This window comes from Lolium rigidum, chromosome 4, assembly GCF_022539505.1.
Source record: "Lolium rigidum isolate FL_2022 chromosome 4, APGP_CSIRO_Lrig_0.1, whole genome shotgun sequence".
NCBI lineage: Eukaryota > Viridiplantae > Streptophyta > Magnoliopsida > Poales > Poaceae > Lolium > Lolium rigidum.
In genome coordinates this window covers 238,705,005-238,721,756 of record NC_061511.1, presented here as the reverse complement: position 1 = coordinate 238,721,756, position 16,752 = coordinate 238,705,005, and the positions used below count along the sequence as shown (strand labels likewise).

General features: G+C 45.1%; 1 long non-coding RNA gene across 2 annotated transcripts; it reads right to left on the bottom strand.

Annotated features, from left to right (window-relative positions):
- Positions 1-269: 269 nt before the first annotated feature.
- LOC124649952 lies at positions 270-3,751 on the bottom strand. Of its 2 annotated transcripts, XR_006986839.1 has the most exons (6): positions 3,443-3,751; positions 2,787-2,881; positions 2,650-2,677; positions 2,397-2,577; positions 1,573-1,671; positions 270-1,424 (listed from the first exon to the last, which is right to left on the bottom strand). It is a non-coding gene; the product is annotated as an uncharacterized LOC124649952 (long non-coding RNA). The 2 variants fall into 2 exon arrangements; XR_006986838.1 differs by having other exon boundaries at positions 270-1,671.
- Between the last annotated feature and the right edge of the window lie 13,001 nt (positions 3,752-16,752).

Genomic DNA, 16,752 nt, shown 5'->3' with positions numbered 1-16,752 from the left:
ATGATCTATAAACTGTAGTGCTACAGTCGACAGTAAAATGAACATAAATAATCTAAAGGAATTGTAATAATTACACAATTTGATCGTATATAAGAATCCTTAAACGTTCATGTTGGACAGTATGCAGTTAAAAAAAACCTCTCAAGGAAATATTCGCCCGATAAAGAACAATCTATCTCCATAATTATCACTGTACACATAAAACAGAAGAGACGGAAGGAAAGAAAATCACATTTTCTGTTTGCCCAGGCCACCTCATTTTTGCATGATATATATAAATATTGGCTTACAGATATATGACAGAAGCATCGGGGACTTGCAGGTTCTAAGATCAATTTGTCAGCTCAGGAAACAGTACTGCGAAAGTAAAGTGATTCGTGCCACGAATCTTATATCACAAACCTGAATTTTATTTTTCAGAATACATTTAGGCATCACCCGAGAGTGTATGTTGGCACATTCCTCGCCTCCTTTTTCTTATTGGAGTTGGTTGTGATGCTAAAACAGTAGAGACGACTCAGTTTGGGAGCTTCATCGGAGGTCATTCAAATACTTCTTCATGAACAAACCATCAGCTCCAAGCCCTTTCAATTTCTTCAATTCCGGTTGTGAATAAAAAAAAAAACTTGTCTCTTATTGAGATATCAGGTTGATGGGTTACTCGAGACTCTAAAAAACATCACTGAAGAAGCATTACTCGATAAATTAACTGAAAAGTCCAAACCATGTAAATGTAGGAAAACTCGCTCTGAAAATTGAAGTGAGGAAGTACAGGTGTGTGTACAGCTAGCATGTTCTGCAAACAGGCATGGCTGGTTCAATGAGTTAATCAAAGAACATGGTATGCATTAATGGGTAATCCTTAATTTTACACTATCAATAGAGCTGATAACAATGAACGAACACTATTAAACCTTCAAACACACTTATAACAGAAACGGGATATCAGAGTAATTCTGTATCCACGAATTATGCAAATAATAAAAATACTGACATCTCTACGGTCATTGAATTTGATATAAAAAACTGCTTTATTGCTTCAAGATGAAATTCAATCATCCCTATGAAAATGCTTAGGTGCGTCATCACCCCTGCTCCATGCAGAATTTAGTTCATATGAAGCTGAAATCACAGCAACCATGCATACTATAGCTAGAACATGGGCATAGATGGAGCCGAATGACATGCATATGTCCAAAATGGGAGCATATATATCAATCATCAAACGGTGGGATGAAACAAACAATCGCACCAAACCATGAAACCGACTAAATTACGCATACCAATCAAGTCTGAATTGAAATGCATTTGCTAACTGAAAACTACCAATAAAAAAGCAACCACGAAACTAATAACAAATTAGCGGCTCAGCCAATGCATGAACTGAAGGCTTGATCAAAAACCATAAATAGTATTATTGTTCCCTGCCAAGTAGAAAATGTGTCTGCTGTCATTTAACAGCAACCCAAAATTTTGAATATGATGAAGAAGTTAGTTGAGATTACAAAAAAATAGAATCCATATGAGAACACTAAAGAACGACCTGATCGCTATCTGGAAAAACTAAATTACCTGAGTTATGTAATCTCTCCACATTAGCATTCTATCTACTCATGTGTGTCACCTCTGCGCGTCTGCTCAAATTTTTTGGCTTGAACATGGAATATTTTCCTAAGATTGTACATGAATATCAATAAAGGATTGAAATCATCAATGGAAAGTTGGAAACCATGCAATTTATGGAGATTCTAAGTTGGAAGAAAATCTAAGCTAGAGTCGAATGTCAAGTGGATTTTTTTAGTAATGCACTCAAGAAATTGCAAACAAAAAAAGCAGGCTGTCATTTATTTTATCAACTAAAAGGAGGATAAATGTAAAATTCCCAAATAAATATACTGCTTAGATTAAGAACCAGATATACATACATTTTTCTATACTATATGCACTATGCACATCACTTGAAAATTTTAAGTAATGACTAATCTACTGCTAGTCGTAAGACCCCAATTAATGAAGTACCAAGGGAGAACTACAAATGCAGTGCTACGCGGTGTATCTACAAAGAACCAAAAGAATCCCTTACGGTTTTCTTTTTTTACTTTCATATAGGAAATATTCTAGAAAATAGAAATCACTATCGTTGTTTTTGTTGATTCTACTATTCCTAAAGTAGGATTAACATATACTGAGAAGGAAGAGGTGGCTGTCAGCTCATCTCCACTCAAGACAGCGGGAGGAACTAACATATCCAGCAATCAATAGTCATTGATCATGTCCATTGTTAGTATGCTGGGGAAATTAAATGATAAAGAAACCAATCAGTCATGATCATGTCCGTTGTTAATCTGCTGGGAAAATTAAACGATAAAGAAACCAATTAGTCATGCTGTACTCACCCTCAATTGCAGGAACAACCACATAAGTCGTCCTCAATTCTCAATACCACAGAGCACAAACAGGCACACAGACTGTCTCGCTGATGATGGTGACCCGAATGAAAATCTACCAGGGGTCTTGGATCCAACCGCTGGAGTGCAAGGAGTCGTCCGTACACAGACAGCAGACAACTACCCACATCTGTAATCGCCAAAAAAAATCATAAGTTGATAAAGAATCAATTCTAGCCATTTAGAGATCAACAAAACTCACCATTAAATATACTCTTCTTCAGAAGATCCTGATGAAAAAAATGCAAGTAAATGACCGCACATAATTAGTAAAATGATCATTCGAGTAGTTACTGAAAAGGTTGGATAATATAATTTGGTAAGTTCACTAAAACGTACATTTTTATTTTGAGGCACACCACATATATTCCGTTTCATTGGCTTATTAAAAGGGAGTGCCAACTCTCCAGCAATGTCTTCCACCAATTGCATCTCTGTCCAAGTATGAGCTCCAATACGATCATTTCTAAATTTTCACAAAGATAAAAACCACACTATAAAATAGAAATTGTATTTGCCACAAGTTTGCTCTTGATACACATGCTGACCAATAATATGATTTCAATAACACCAAATTGTTTTCCCGTATACAGTTTTATTACCTTAAATGGTAGGAGCTGTCCGGCAGCTAATATTTCAGAAAGTTGGGATACTAAACAAAGCGAATAGGTTGTTGATTCTATTAGCACAGCAGTCTACCAAGTACAAGTGTAGAACCAGATTTTATCCTCTAAAATTAGTCGATGTAAAACTGAAAAGAAAATGATGTATCAGAAGAAGTTTTTGCACCCAATGATATAATCAGAATTGCAAGTTCGTGTGTTATAACATATGAGGAGATCCAATTGCTGCTATTGTTAATACAATGTTTTAATTTCCAAGAATTGGTGGGACGAAAAATCTATCATACATGTCCAATTCTTGATCTCGAAAAATCTATAATACATATATGTGCGTTCGACTTTCAGTTCAAATCATTAATGTAACAGGCTCACCTCTTGTACGAAGTGAAGAACAGGCTCATTGCTGTGAGAAGACGGGGTAGGGAAATTTACTCGTTCCAATCGATGCAATCGTCGTCCAGCATCAGCAAGCCGGCAACAGGCAGAGCACCACCGCATTACTCCTTTTCCACGAACCACCGCTCCGACGGTATCCCAAAGACATGGTGCCGACGGCCTCACTGGCAGTCCCTGGTCGTTTTCTGGTGATCGCAGACGGCTTCTAGGCAACAATGGCTCCCATATCTAGAGCATGCAGTGTCCCGACGAACCAGCGTGGTGGGGGGCGCCGTCCAAGTGAAGCGATGCGGCAACCCACGCCACGGATGGCGGTCATAGGGAGTCGGGCAGGGGAGAGCCGCAACAAGGAGATTTGGGTAGGGGAAGTCGCTATGGCAGGGTTACCTGGGGCCAGCATTCGCGGAGGTACACCCGCCGGCAGCCTTGCGCGATGGATACGCGGAACGGCGTGCCCGGGAGTCTGAAACACTGCGCCCGCGAGTCTGAAGCCCATCGACGCCTTCGACACGGTCGGGAAGAAACAAGGATCGGGCCAGATGGGGAGAAGATTGGGGTGCTCTGGAGCAGCCTATGCCGCTCCTGCACGGCGCCGGCTTGGACGTCCACACGTAGAGCGCCGCCTCCACCGCCGCGGGGTAGCCATCCCATCGGCGGTGCTGCGGTTGGTGGTCGTCATCATCCGAGGCGGAGGTGGAAGTTTCGGCCGGCACCAAGACGGTGGTGCTCGCCGGCACGACGTGCTCCACTTGAATCTGCCCCCTTCTCTTCGAGCACAGCCTGTCCAATTCTCCTGTAGCGCGCGGCCGTCGGCCGGAGGAGCGCGCGGCGACAGACGGAGATGAGCGCGCGGCCAAACACACGAGATCTGATAGGGAAGAGATCAAGCATGAAAATGCTCGCGGAGATCGGTGGAAGCGAGAGAGAGAGGAGACACACGGAGAAGGCACGCGTCGGCCACGCGTGGGAACATGATAAGAGCAAGTACAATAAGGTACAGTCAGCTGGCTATAAGAGATAAAATATTATAAATGTGCTTAGTTGGAAGAGAGAGATTAGGAGAGAGAAGAGGAGTGGGACTCCATCTTAGTAAGCAAATTTCAAGTACGTCTTCCTAGAGCGACTATGTGAGGCATCAAAAGGTGGAGCAGTGTATTGTAAAAAGTACTACACTTTTATAGCCACTATTAGTATATGTTGTCTCTAAGTTATGTTTATAGATGACATAGCACTTGACTTATAGCTTAGCAATGTTACTATCTATTGGAATTCGTCCAGAAGCGCCGCTTTGACCGAACGCCTAGCCGCTACGGCCACAGCAGCGGCCCACCAAAACACCCCACCTCCGTACGGAGCACCGAAATCATACACACAAAAATGCTCTAGGGAAACCAAACCAAAGAGACCCACGTTTACAACAGTGGTAAATCTTAGCTAAGCTCAAAATTCTCTCAAAAAAGAAGTCAGTTGCCCTTTAATATAGTAGTTATAATATAGTAGTTATGAGTAGAAGGTGAGGCTGAGCGTGGTATATATGGACAAATGATGTAGTCCTACATGTGAATAATAACTAGGATTTCGGTGCTTCGCCAACAAACGGATGTCCAGCGGTTACGTAGTCGTGCCAGTCGTAGTACTCCATAGAAGCTAGCCAGTCGTAGTACTTCATAGATGCCAATTCCCGTGGCCGGTCGATCGGTTTCCGGGCGTCTATAATGGCGACGAGGATCGGTTTCCGTGCAGGAGCCGAACGGTTTGACTTCTGTCCTGGCTTGTGTCACCAGTCGGGACTAAAGAGGGTGCCATCGGTCGCATGAGCTTTAATCCCGTCTCGTATCACCAGTCGGGACTAGAGACCCATACAAACTGGGACAAAAGGGTTCCGTACGCGTGGGCAGATTCGGGGCGACGTGACCAGGCCTTTAGTCCTGATCCAGACTACGGCCGGGACTTAAGTGGCCTGCCGAAAGACATATTTTCTACTAATGGTCATCGCATAACTTAGAGCTCAAGATGCATATAGTGTCAGGTGTCAAATTTTTACCCAAGTTTTAATTGATACAAAATTCATCATCTTAAGTTACAAATGAAGTGGCACCGACCGTCTACATTAGGATGAAATAGAATACAACCGAGGCGATGGTGGGTAAGAGCGGGAGCATGATGAAAGTCTTCATCTTGCTCTTGTTCAACTGGTGGTTCCTCCACTTGGCAACCACCTCCTGTCTAGTCGCGTATCCTATGTAGCAGTTGTCGCTGAACTTGTGCACATGTTTCTTACAGTACTCCCACTCCTCGTAGACTCCTGGAACCCGACCCTCGAACACCACGTAGTATGTCATCTCTATGGACACAAGGCATATTAGTATATAATGCAATGGAAATAATTAGAGGGTTCACATGCATATATGTTCACAAATATTAAAGTAAGAAAATAATTATAAACCTAAAAGATATATATCATCGATATCACAGAAGTAAGTTCAACGACAACGACCATAATAGTAATTAAAGTCCAATAACGATGACCGTTTCAAGCTAATTAAGCAAGTTTAGTTTACAACACACTACACACGTCCATCTCGATTCAAAGTATTGGTAGGCACACCGGCCTCGACAATGAGATGTCTTCTTCAGCGGTGCCGGGAATGGTTTATACATGTCCTTCATTGTCCACCTCCTTCGATCGTTCTACCTATCTAGGCGTTCGTCGATATCCCTCCGACATAGCCTGTTGAGTTGGTGTAAGCCCCCCCTCTTTTGTTGACATCTTCGATGATTATTTCTCTTAGATGTGATGGAAGTCTTCTCTAAGATCAACATCGTCGATATCCCCCGCTATTTTATTGGACCATTCTCGGATACTAGGTGGCATATTCATGATCTTTTCATCTCGGATAATTAAACCCTCTAAGGTGATGGAGGGCATAGAAGGCCTCCTTTGTGCTGCCAGCTGGCTGCTTGATGCAAGGGAACTCGGTCACGTGCTTGAACCCGTGTTTGCCAGTACTCGGCCTGATACAATTCCCATTCTTGTCGAAGGTGTCTCCATTTTGGGAGTAGCCTATAGCTATTCTCCTAATAGTGGCGTCCCTCAAACGGTGCAAGATCGACCGTTTGGAGGACGTTTTTTTTCGTGCCGTGTTTGGGGGACGTCGCTCTCCGGCCACATCCCCAAACGCGCCCCCCCAAACATTAAAATAACTCATTATTTGTTTTTTTGCATTTTTATTTCAATAGAGAGAAGGAATTTGTAGGTACAATCGAGATTTTTAAAGTAGTGCAACATATTGTAACAAATAACACATAAAAAATTGGGAAAATATGAACTAATTTTTAAAACTACTTCTTCTTTGATGGCCCCGCGTTCGTCGTCCTCACTGAAGCGTTTCCTGCTCGTCACTTCTTCCGAAGAGGCAGTGACGTTCTACGCGTCCGAGGAGTTTGTGTCCCCCTTTGATGTGTAGTCCTCGTTGTCATCGGTGCTCGCCGGCTGAGCCTCCGCCTTCGCCCGGGCCCTTGCCTCCTTCTTTGCCGCCACGCCTGCTCTGCCTCCAGATGTCCGCACCTGGCATCTCCATCCTCTTCCTCTTCCTGGCCGTCGTCGGTGACGGCCTCCACCTCCTAGTCGTGGTCGTCGCCCACGATGGCCTCCACCTCCTCCTCATGGCCGTCATCGGTGATGGCCTCCTCCTGGCCGTTGTCGGCCTCCAACTCCTCGACGTGGCCTTCTATCAGCGGGGAACTAGAGCTGCTAGGCGTGGTAGCTCTTTCCCACCAATGGCGCCATCCCGGCGGCTTCCCCTCGCTATTGGTGTCCGATGGCAAAGAGAGGTTGCTCATGGCGTCGTAGAGATGAATGTCGCTGTCCGGTTGGAGATCGGAATGTGCAGACATACGGTTCTTATTGAGCGGGGATGAATGTCGGCACAAATATCAAAGAGGGCTGCGGTTGCTCTTCCGCGGAATTCACGCTCCATTCCGGCGGTTCGCGCGTTGATCACGCGGTTGCCACTGCGACGGTTCTCCTTCTCAGCAACTGCACCGTTGATAGGTAGGCAACAGTTGGGCGTCGTTCGTGTATCAATCACGTGTCAGGCCCGCCACTCTGCTTCTCGCTTGTTATTGTGTCCGGCGTGCCCGGAGCATTCCCTATGGACCGGAGACGGGCTCGGGGCATCGAACACCGTATTAGACCGAGCCGGGCGGAAAGGGCTTCTGGGGCGCGCGATTAAAAACAAAGTTTGACGGACCCCAAAAACCTTTAGAGAACGTTTTGAAGGACGCCGGCTGGAGATGCTCTCGTGTCAGCGTCTCCCGCGTGTGGCAGGTCGCTGAACAACGGTGGAACTGCTTGCACGTTAGCTTTTGTTACCAGAAACATATGCCACATACGGAAAATGATTAATTCAAGACACACAAACCACCTGGTGCTAGCTTTTTCGTGTACCTGAAAAAAAAACTTGGAGCTGGCCACGTACGGGTCTTGGAATCAATCAAGGAGAATTCTAACAGGAGGCGCCGCATAGGGTTGGTATGCATGCGGCGGTTATGTTTGTACAATTTTCCCTTATAGAGAAAACAACATGTGTGTATGTAGGAAATCTGCCAGCTCACGATGACATCATCGTATTAATTGCTAAATTGGAAATTCAAAATGATGTATCTTCTAAACCATTAATACGATTAGTGACCCGTTGATAAGGGATGGCCCGATCTTCTCAGTAAGCAACGGTGGTGATGATAATCACGGGGTGATTGCAGCGGAGGTAACTTGGATGAAGTGTATGATAACTTGTACACTGGTAGAAAAACAGGCTTCCGGGAAGCCCCATTAGTCGCGAAGCTATAGGAACCGCGACTAATGAGGTCTTTAGTAGCGGTTCGTCTGGCGAACCGCGACCAAAGGCCTGGGCCCAGGGCGCACGGTGGCCAGCTGGTGCACGTGGGGGGCTTTAGTCGCGGTTGGCCAGGCCAACCGCGACTAAAGGTGCTCGAAGGCTTTTAGTCGCGGTTGGCCGGAGCCAACCGGGACTAAAGCCCCTCCTATATATACCCATCCAGCAGCCAACACTTAGCCATTTGGAGCCATTCTCTTCACAAACTTCACAAGTGAGTGTTAGGTTTGCTTTTGGTTCCTCTTATGCACATAAGGTGTTTGATGAAATGCCCCAAGAGCATGAAACAAACATGATATGATGTGTTGGAGCCACACTTGATCTTTCTCATTTATTTTTTCCTCCTCGATCGCGGTTAGCAACTTGAACCTTTGATGTGTCATTGATAAAATATGCATGTGTGTAGTTCATTGTTTAATTTATATTGTTTGTAGCTAGTTAGTTTAACAAATGCATGATGGTTAATTATATATTTTATATTATAATAATGCAGATGAATCGGCAATGGATGTACGGTAACCGACTCTCCGACGAGTTCACATACGGGTTTGAAAGATTTCCTCGTAGTGGCTAATGCGAACAAGCAGGGGGTTTTGTTATCTCGTCCATGTGTTAACCGTAAGAATCAGAAGGGTTACTCTTCCTCAAGAGATGTTCACATGCACACGCTTCGGCACGGTTTCATGCCAAGCTATAATTGTTGGACCAAGCATGGAGAAAGAGGGGTTATAATGGAAGAAGATGAAGAAGGGGATGATTTCATCGATGAAAGCTATCTTGCTCATTTCGGTGATACTTTCATGGAGGATGTCGAAGGTGAAGGGGAAGGTGAAGGGGAAGGTGAAGAAGAGGCACGTGATGATCCCGTTGATGATCTTGGTCGGACCATTGCCGATGCACGGAGACGTCGCTAAACCGAAAAGGAGAGGGAGAATTTGGATCGCATGTTAGAGGATCACAGGAAGGCGCCTGCACTCGGATGCGATGATGGTCCGAAAAGCTGGGCTGCACATCGGATTTGTTGAAATAGAAGGCACGGGCAGGTGTAGCTGACTCGGCATTTGAAAACTTGCTTGAAAATGTTGAAGAATATGTTTCCAAAGAATAACGAGTTGCCCGCCAGTACGTACGAAGCAAAGAAGGTTGTCCGCCCTCTAGGTTTAGAGGTTACGAAGATACATGCATGCATCAACGATCGCATCCTCTACCGCGGTGAATACGAGAATTTGAATGAATGCCCGGTATGCACTGCATTGCGTTATAAGATCGGAGGCGATGACCCCGGTGACGATGTTGAGGGCCGTAAACCCGGGAAGAGGGTTCCCGCCAAGGTGATGTGGTATGCTCCTATAATACCACGGTTGAAACGTCTGCTCAGGAACAAAGAGCATGCCAAGTTGTTGCGATGGCACAAAGAGGACCGTAAGTCGGACGGGGAGTTGAGACACCCCGCAGATGGAACGCAATGGAGAAAGATCGACAGAGAGTTCAAAGATTTTGCACGCGACGCAAGGAACATAAGATTTGGTCTAAGTACGGATGGCATGAATCCTTTTGGCGAGCGAGCTCCAGCCATAGCACCTGGCCCGTGACTCTATGCATCTACAACCTTCCTCCTTGGTTGTGCATGAAGCGAAGTTCATTATGATGCCGGTGCTCATCCAAGGTCCGAAGCAACCCAAGCAACGACATCGATGTGTACCTAAGGCCATTAGTTGATGAACTTTTACAGCTGTGGGGCAGACCCGGGTGTCCGTGTGTGGGATGAGCACAAAGAAGAGGAATTTGACCTACGAGCGTTGCTTTTCGTAACCATCAATGATTGGCCTGCTCTTAGTAACCTTTCGGGACTGTCAAATAAGGGATACAATGAGATCTCTCGATTGGTTCCTGTCGCCAATGCAACAGCTCTCAACCCTGCAAGATATTTGCAACTCCACGCACTTGCGCACGCAGCCGCCGACCACGAAGCGGTAAGTTGCAACCGTCTAATTCCCAATGGAACAGCAGATCACACAAGACTTTATCGTGATCTACACAATATCAAGCAATATGGTGTAGGGAATTCAATAGTTTTGCAGAGCAAACAACTAAGAACTAGGGTTTATCTTAAACGTGGTCTAAAGCAGCTAGGGGGCGCGTCTTGGCATTTATATAGGCTTCCGGGACGACTTCTGGTCGAAAAGATACAAGAATAACCGACCCATAATAGATCTGGTCGAGACAGACTCGGACACGGCCGGTCTGGGGGCCGCTCGACCGGGCCTGGGACCGGGCTGGCCGGTTCAAACCGGGCCAGGGACCGGGTTGCAACCGGGCGGGCGAAGTGTCACGCAGTAATCCTCCCGGTTGGCATCAACGTGGCGCCCGGTTGGCGCCGGGGTGGATCCGGCCTGCCGCCCGGTCGGACCGGGCCAGGGACCGGCGCGCCGGCGTGGCGCCGGTCCGACCGTGCTCGGGCCGGCCCGGACTTCATCTTCTCCTCTCACGCATGCCTCCCGCTCCTCCCTCGCGCGTCCATGAGATTTTTCATGTCCGGCCTCCTCGGCTCCACGTCCATCTTCACGTCCGAGCTGCTCTTCTCCTCCTCGTGCGATGCTTGTCTCCTCTTCATACCTGATGATACATAAGTAATGGGACTTAGGTAGTATAAAGTTCTGATCAATCAAAGTATCGTTTAGGAACAAGTTCACCTGCTGTTTAAGTAACTTCGCACGAGCTCTTGTAATAGGTCCAATCCGAACTTCATTGGACTTGAGCTTCACAGCAGGTTCATCTTCAGTTGGTAATGACGAAGGTAGTAGTGTGGTAGGGATGTCCTCATCATCTCCCCCCTTCAAAAGGCGTCGACCCCGACGCTCCAAGGTCTTCTCCTTCATATGGTGTCAAATCAGCAACATTGAAAGAATTACTGACACCAAACTCATCAAGTGGAAGATCTATCGAGTATGCATTATCATTGATCTTGGCAAGCACTTTGTAAGGACCAGGCACCACGAGGAAGCAACTTGGACTTCCGTAGCTTCGGGAACCTATCCTTGCGAAAATGTACCCAGACCATATCACCAGGCTTGAACAACATCTCCTTGCGCTTCTTGTTCATCCTTGCAGCATTGCTCTTTCCTTTCTTCTCTATCAACTCTTTAGTCTTCACATGGATCTTTCGCACAAAATCTGCCCTCTTGGATGCCTCCATATTTACTCTCTCACGTATGGGCAAAGGCAACAAATCAAGTGGAGTAATGAGTCTGAAACCATACACCGCCTCAAAAGGACACATCTCCGTGGTAGAATGTACCACCCTGTTGTAAGCAAACTCCACATGCGGCAAACACTCTTCCCACTCCTTCAGGTTCTTCTTGATCATGGATCTCAACAATTGTGACAATGTTCTATTCACCACTTCAGTTTATCCATCAGTTTGGGAATGACAAGTAGTACTGAAAAGTAGCTTCGTCCCCAGCTTTCTCCACAACGTCTTCCAGAAGTAGCTCATAAACTTCACATCACGATCAGAAACAATAGTCTTCGGGACTCCATGTAGTCGGACAACCTCCCTGAAAAACAGGTTAGCAATATGCGACGCATCGTCGCTCTTGTGGCAGGCAATAAAGTGTGACATTTTAGAAAATCTGTCCACTACCACAAATATAGAATCATGGCCTCTCTTAGTACGCGACAAACCCAACACAAAATCCATAGTAATATCCTCCTAAGGTGTAGTAGGTGCCGGTAAAGGAGTATACAAACCGTGAGGCTTCATCTTGGACTTGGACTTGTTGCAAGTAATGCACCTCTTCACATACCTGTCCACATCCCGCCTCATCTTTGGCCAATAAAAACGATTAGCGAGCATGAGTAGCATCTTCTCACGCCCAAAGTGACCCATCAAACCTCCAGCATGTGATTCCTGCAATAAGAGCAAACGCACAGACGATTCTGGAACACATAGTTTGTTAGCTCTAAACAAGAACCCATCATGTATGTGATATTTTTCCCATGCTTTACCAAGAGCACATAAGCGATATGGTTCAGCAAAATCATGATCAGTAGCATACAAATCACATAGCACCTCTAATCCAGGAATTTTAACATCAAGTTGAGTTAATAACATATTCTTCCTAGATAGAGCATCAGCAACAATATTATCTTTTCCCTTCTTATGCTTAATAATGTATGGAAAAGACTCAATGAACTCAACCCACTTGGCAAGACGCTTATGCAAAGTAGACCGAGCTTTCGGGTATTTTAAAGCTTCATGATCAGAATGTATGATAAATTCTTTTGGCCACAAGTAATGTTGCCGAACCTCAAGAACTCTAATTAAAGCATACAATTCTTTATCATATATAGGATAGTTCAACTTAGCACCAGACAGTTTCTCAGAAAAATATGCAATGGGACGACCCTCTTGCATCAACACACCACCAATTCCAATACTACTAACATCACATTTGTAATGTCCCAGGTTTAGAGACGATCGAGGGGTAGATTTTAGAAAGGGATGTGCATTGCATAGTAAATTCTGGGGAAATTTCGCGCTTTTAAACAAAAACTGCATCGAAGGGGGACAAGTTTCTCTCTCGACACCTTACGGGTTAGGGTTTCGAGAGTGCGACAAACTTGCTTCTCACTTCACTAGTTTAGGGTTTTGAGAAGAGAGGGGAGAGTTCACATGATTGAATTCTAAATGTTATGACATGATTAAATTCAAACCAAGGTTGAATTTGAATTTCAAATTCAAACATTAAATAATTACTTAAAAAATTCAATTGAGGAAATTCATTAAGTAAATGATCAATAATAAATAAGATGAACAATTATATTAAAGTAAAGATCATTAGAGAAAACTTTGAGCTTTATTGAATAATACACAAGATACATTGTCTTTACATTATCCATAATAGAAATCAATGAATTACTACACATTACATAAATGGGCAGTAATAGAAGAAAGAAAAATAAAGAAAAATTACAATTTAATAATCCTAGACTAAATTCTACAAGATCATCTTCATTTGATCTTGAACTTGATGAATTCCAAATTCATCTTGATCATCACATTGTCCCTGCACATACACACAAAGACCAAACAAGGATTAAGCCAAGTGGCAAAGCCACTTGGCAGAGTTAACAAGAAAAATGGAAATGAGAGGATATGACCATGATCAGCCGAGCTGATCCACTCACCTGGACCAAGTACCAAGCAGCAAACACACGAGCAGCTCACAAGCTTGTGTGCATGTCTCACGAGCACACGGACCGAGGGAGAGTCACCAAGATGACCAGGCCAAGTCATGTCGACCGGAGGAGCCAACAAGGGATCATATAAAACCTTTTCACAGCCCGGAAACCCTAGCAGCTCATCGACAGGATCTCCAAAGGGTAAGAACAGCCAAGAACACTAAGAACGGATGAACAGACTAGAGGCTGTTCCATCTATTCCCAATCACCAGAAAATAAACCAAGCCTGCACAAGCTCACCGGGAGGAGCAGGGCAAGCAACTCAACCATCAAATCAACCTGAAGCAATCCTCTACACCAACAACTCATTCTAGGAGCCGGAGTGAGGTATAAACTAAATCAACCTCGAGCAAAACCAAGTTTTGCTCATAAATAAGTATATCATGCATCACGGGATCACGAGGAGGGTAGAATACCCGGTGTGTGTCATCATCCGGCTAGCAAGCCATGTGGTGCAAGCATAGATGGGTAAGATCACTAGGTAAACATCCTATGGGAACAACGAGCTATGCAAATCCATGCATAACTAGAGAAATCCAGCCAAGAATGAAACCATAGCTAACCTAATCCACACACTTAGCACCTACAGACTAGCTAAGGCCATCGGACATTAGACAAATCTTTGTCTATTTGATTTCAACATCAAAAAGCTACCGGAAATCCAATAAATGAATCACCGGACAACATTTGGTAAGCAACGACGAAGCCATCGGATAGGGGAGCCATCCCAGTGGCAGCACTTGTATACTGCCAGGATCACCTCAACCTTAACCAATTCCAGACAAAGAAAACCATGCACGGATATCATCACCCAGGTAGGGTTCAAAAGGAGGGTTAGGGTACACAACCAGGTGTTGGCATCCATCTAACCCTACCAAATCCATTGAGATGATCATCACCGAATCTCAGTTCACATCATTTATCCATCTAATCAAGCAAGGATAAACAGATAAATGAAACAGGACAAGCAATTGATGCACTAGGGTCTTGCCAATAATCAAATGGATCATGACGAGGCATCAATTGATGCTTAAGCAAGCAATGACTCACACTGTGCCGGGCCCGTGTGACACACAAGAGAGCAATGATGAGGCACAGACACCATAGGGCAGCTGTTTCAAGCAACTGGTGATCATATGAACACCAGAGGTTTGATAGAGCATGCTACTGCATACTAGAACTCATTCTAGGCAATTCACATATGAACAGATAATTAAATAACTGAACAATTGCCTCACAGATAAGAGCATCAGGCTTTACTATTGTATCCAGAAGCTCATCAAAGGCTTGATGAACCAAAGGATCACAATATACAAGAACAGCACATGTAACTCCATCACTAAATCACACTGCTAAGCCAGCAGTACAGCTCAATGGAGCATAATAATGAATATGAACTAAAGAAACTAGCTCAAAGGCACTGGCACTTGTTAAATATACAATAATTACCACCACAACCAAGCCAGGGACAAGATTAAGCACAGCAGTAAGCCAAGCACAGCAGTAAGCTAAGCACAAGCAATAAGCTAAGCACGACTAGGATCCATGGCAACGACAAGCAAAGCGAGTAGAGCACATAGGTATAGAAGCAAGCAGACAATCATGGGATGCCGAGAGCATCCAGAGGGAGGTGAAGAGGTAGAACGAGATAGCGAGAGGAGAAGGAGGAGCACATACCGGGGAGGAGGTGGTCGACATGACCACGGCGGCCACGGCGGCGCACGCCGGTGCACACGGCGGCACCGGGCCCGGCCAAGCCAAGCCACGGCGACCACCACGGCACCCCGGCCGCAGCACCACGCGCCCCGGGGAGCGTCGGGGGGAAGGTCCACGGCCTTTCCAAAGCGCGGTGGCGGCGGACGCCAAGGTCAGGCGCACGGGGAGTCGATGGCGAGCGAACGAGGACGCAAGCGTCAGATCGACGCGGACCACCATGTCCGCCGTCGAGAGGCGGTCCGGATCCACACCATCTCGTCGCCGGCGATGGCCGGAGGCGGCCAGATTAAAACGGCGACGGCGGAGGCGATTTCGGCGTCGCAGGAGCCGAGAGGGGAATTAGGGTTAGGACACAGCAAGAAGACGACGCGACTGGGTCGGTTGGACCGAGCCCAGTGGGCTGGTCCAACCTAACCAGCTCGGTCTCCTGACAAGTGGGGCCGAGGGGTATTTTGGGCATTTCCCAAAATACCCATTTAAACAAGAATTTCCAAGAATTTTATAAAATAAAATATAACCCCAAAAAAATAAATAAAAATATGAAAATGCATCAGCATAAAATTCTCTACCTAAATAAAATATCAAAGAGAATTTTTGAAGACAATTAAGAATGAGTCTTAATTTGAGGATTTAAATAATCATTTAAATCACACATATATTTTTCAATAATAAAAATAAGTCCATTAATACCTTTGGACTTCAAAACACCTTGACAACATTTCAAGGTTGGATTTACCCTAAATCAAGTATCCCTAAGATGTTCTTAGTATCTAACCTCTCATAAAATAACAACGACATCAGAAAGGGGGGAAAACAAACCCTAAAACTGGAATCATGCATTATTGCTTCTTTAACCATTGCCCTTATCGGACAATGATGCTATTTTTCAGAACAAGAGGACAAGGGTCAGTCCATACCTTCCAACTGCAGAACTTTGCAGTGTTCAGGCAAGTTCATCACTTGCTCATGTCATTTGAGTATCTTTATCAAATTACTTGCAAAGTACTATGGTTATCACTATTGCATAAAAACCAAAACCACTACTTTCATAACTATGAATATGACTATGTGGTGGGCAATGGAACCATGGATTGTGTTGATATGGTGGAGGTTCCATTGCAAGGGTTATTATCCATCTAGGATTAAACAACAAATGTCGCCAGTGATTCTTGTGCCGTAATACCCGTGTTAACCATAAGATCCGGAGTGGGACGGAGTAGTCAAAAGTGTTTCCACCTCTCGTTCATCAACGGATGCGCTTACCGTAGCAGCTTGTGTCTTGGCGGAAGTAACTTGAGGGTGGGGAGCCCTTCTAATTCCCCACGGTATAGCTGTTGCTTACCGTAGCGGTTGCGCTTGCGGAACAACTTGAGGGTGGGGATCCCCTTCTAATTCCCCACGGTAATGTGGTCTATGATGGGTTGCAGC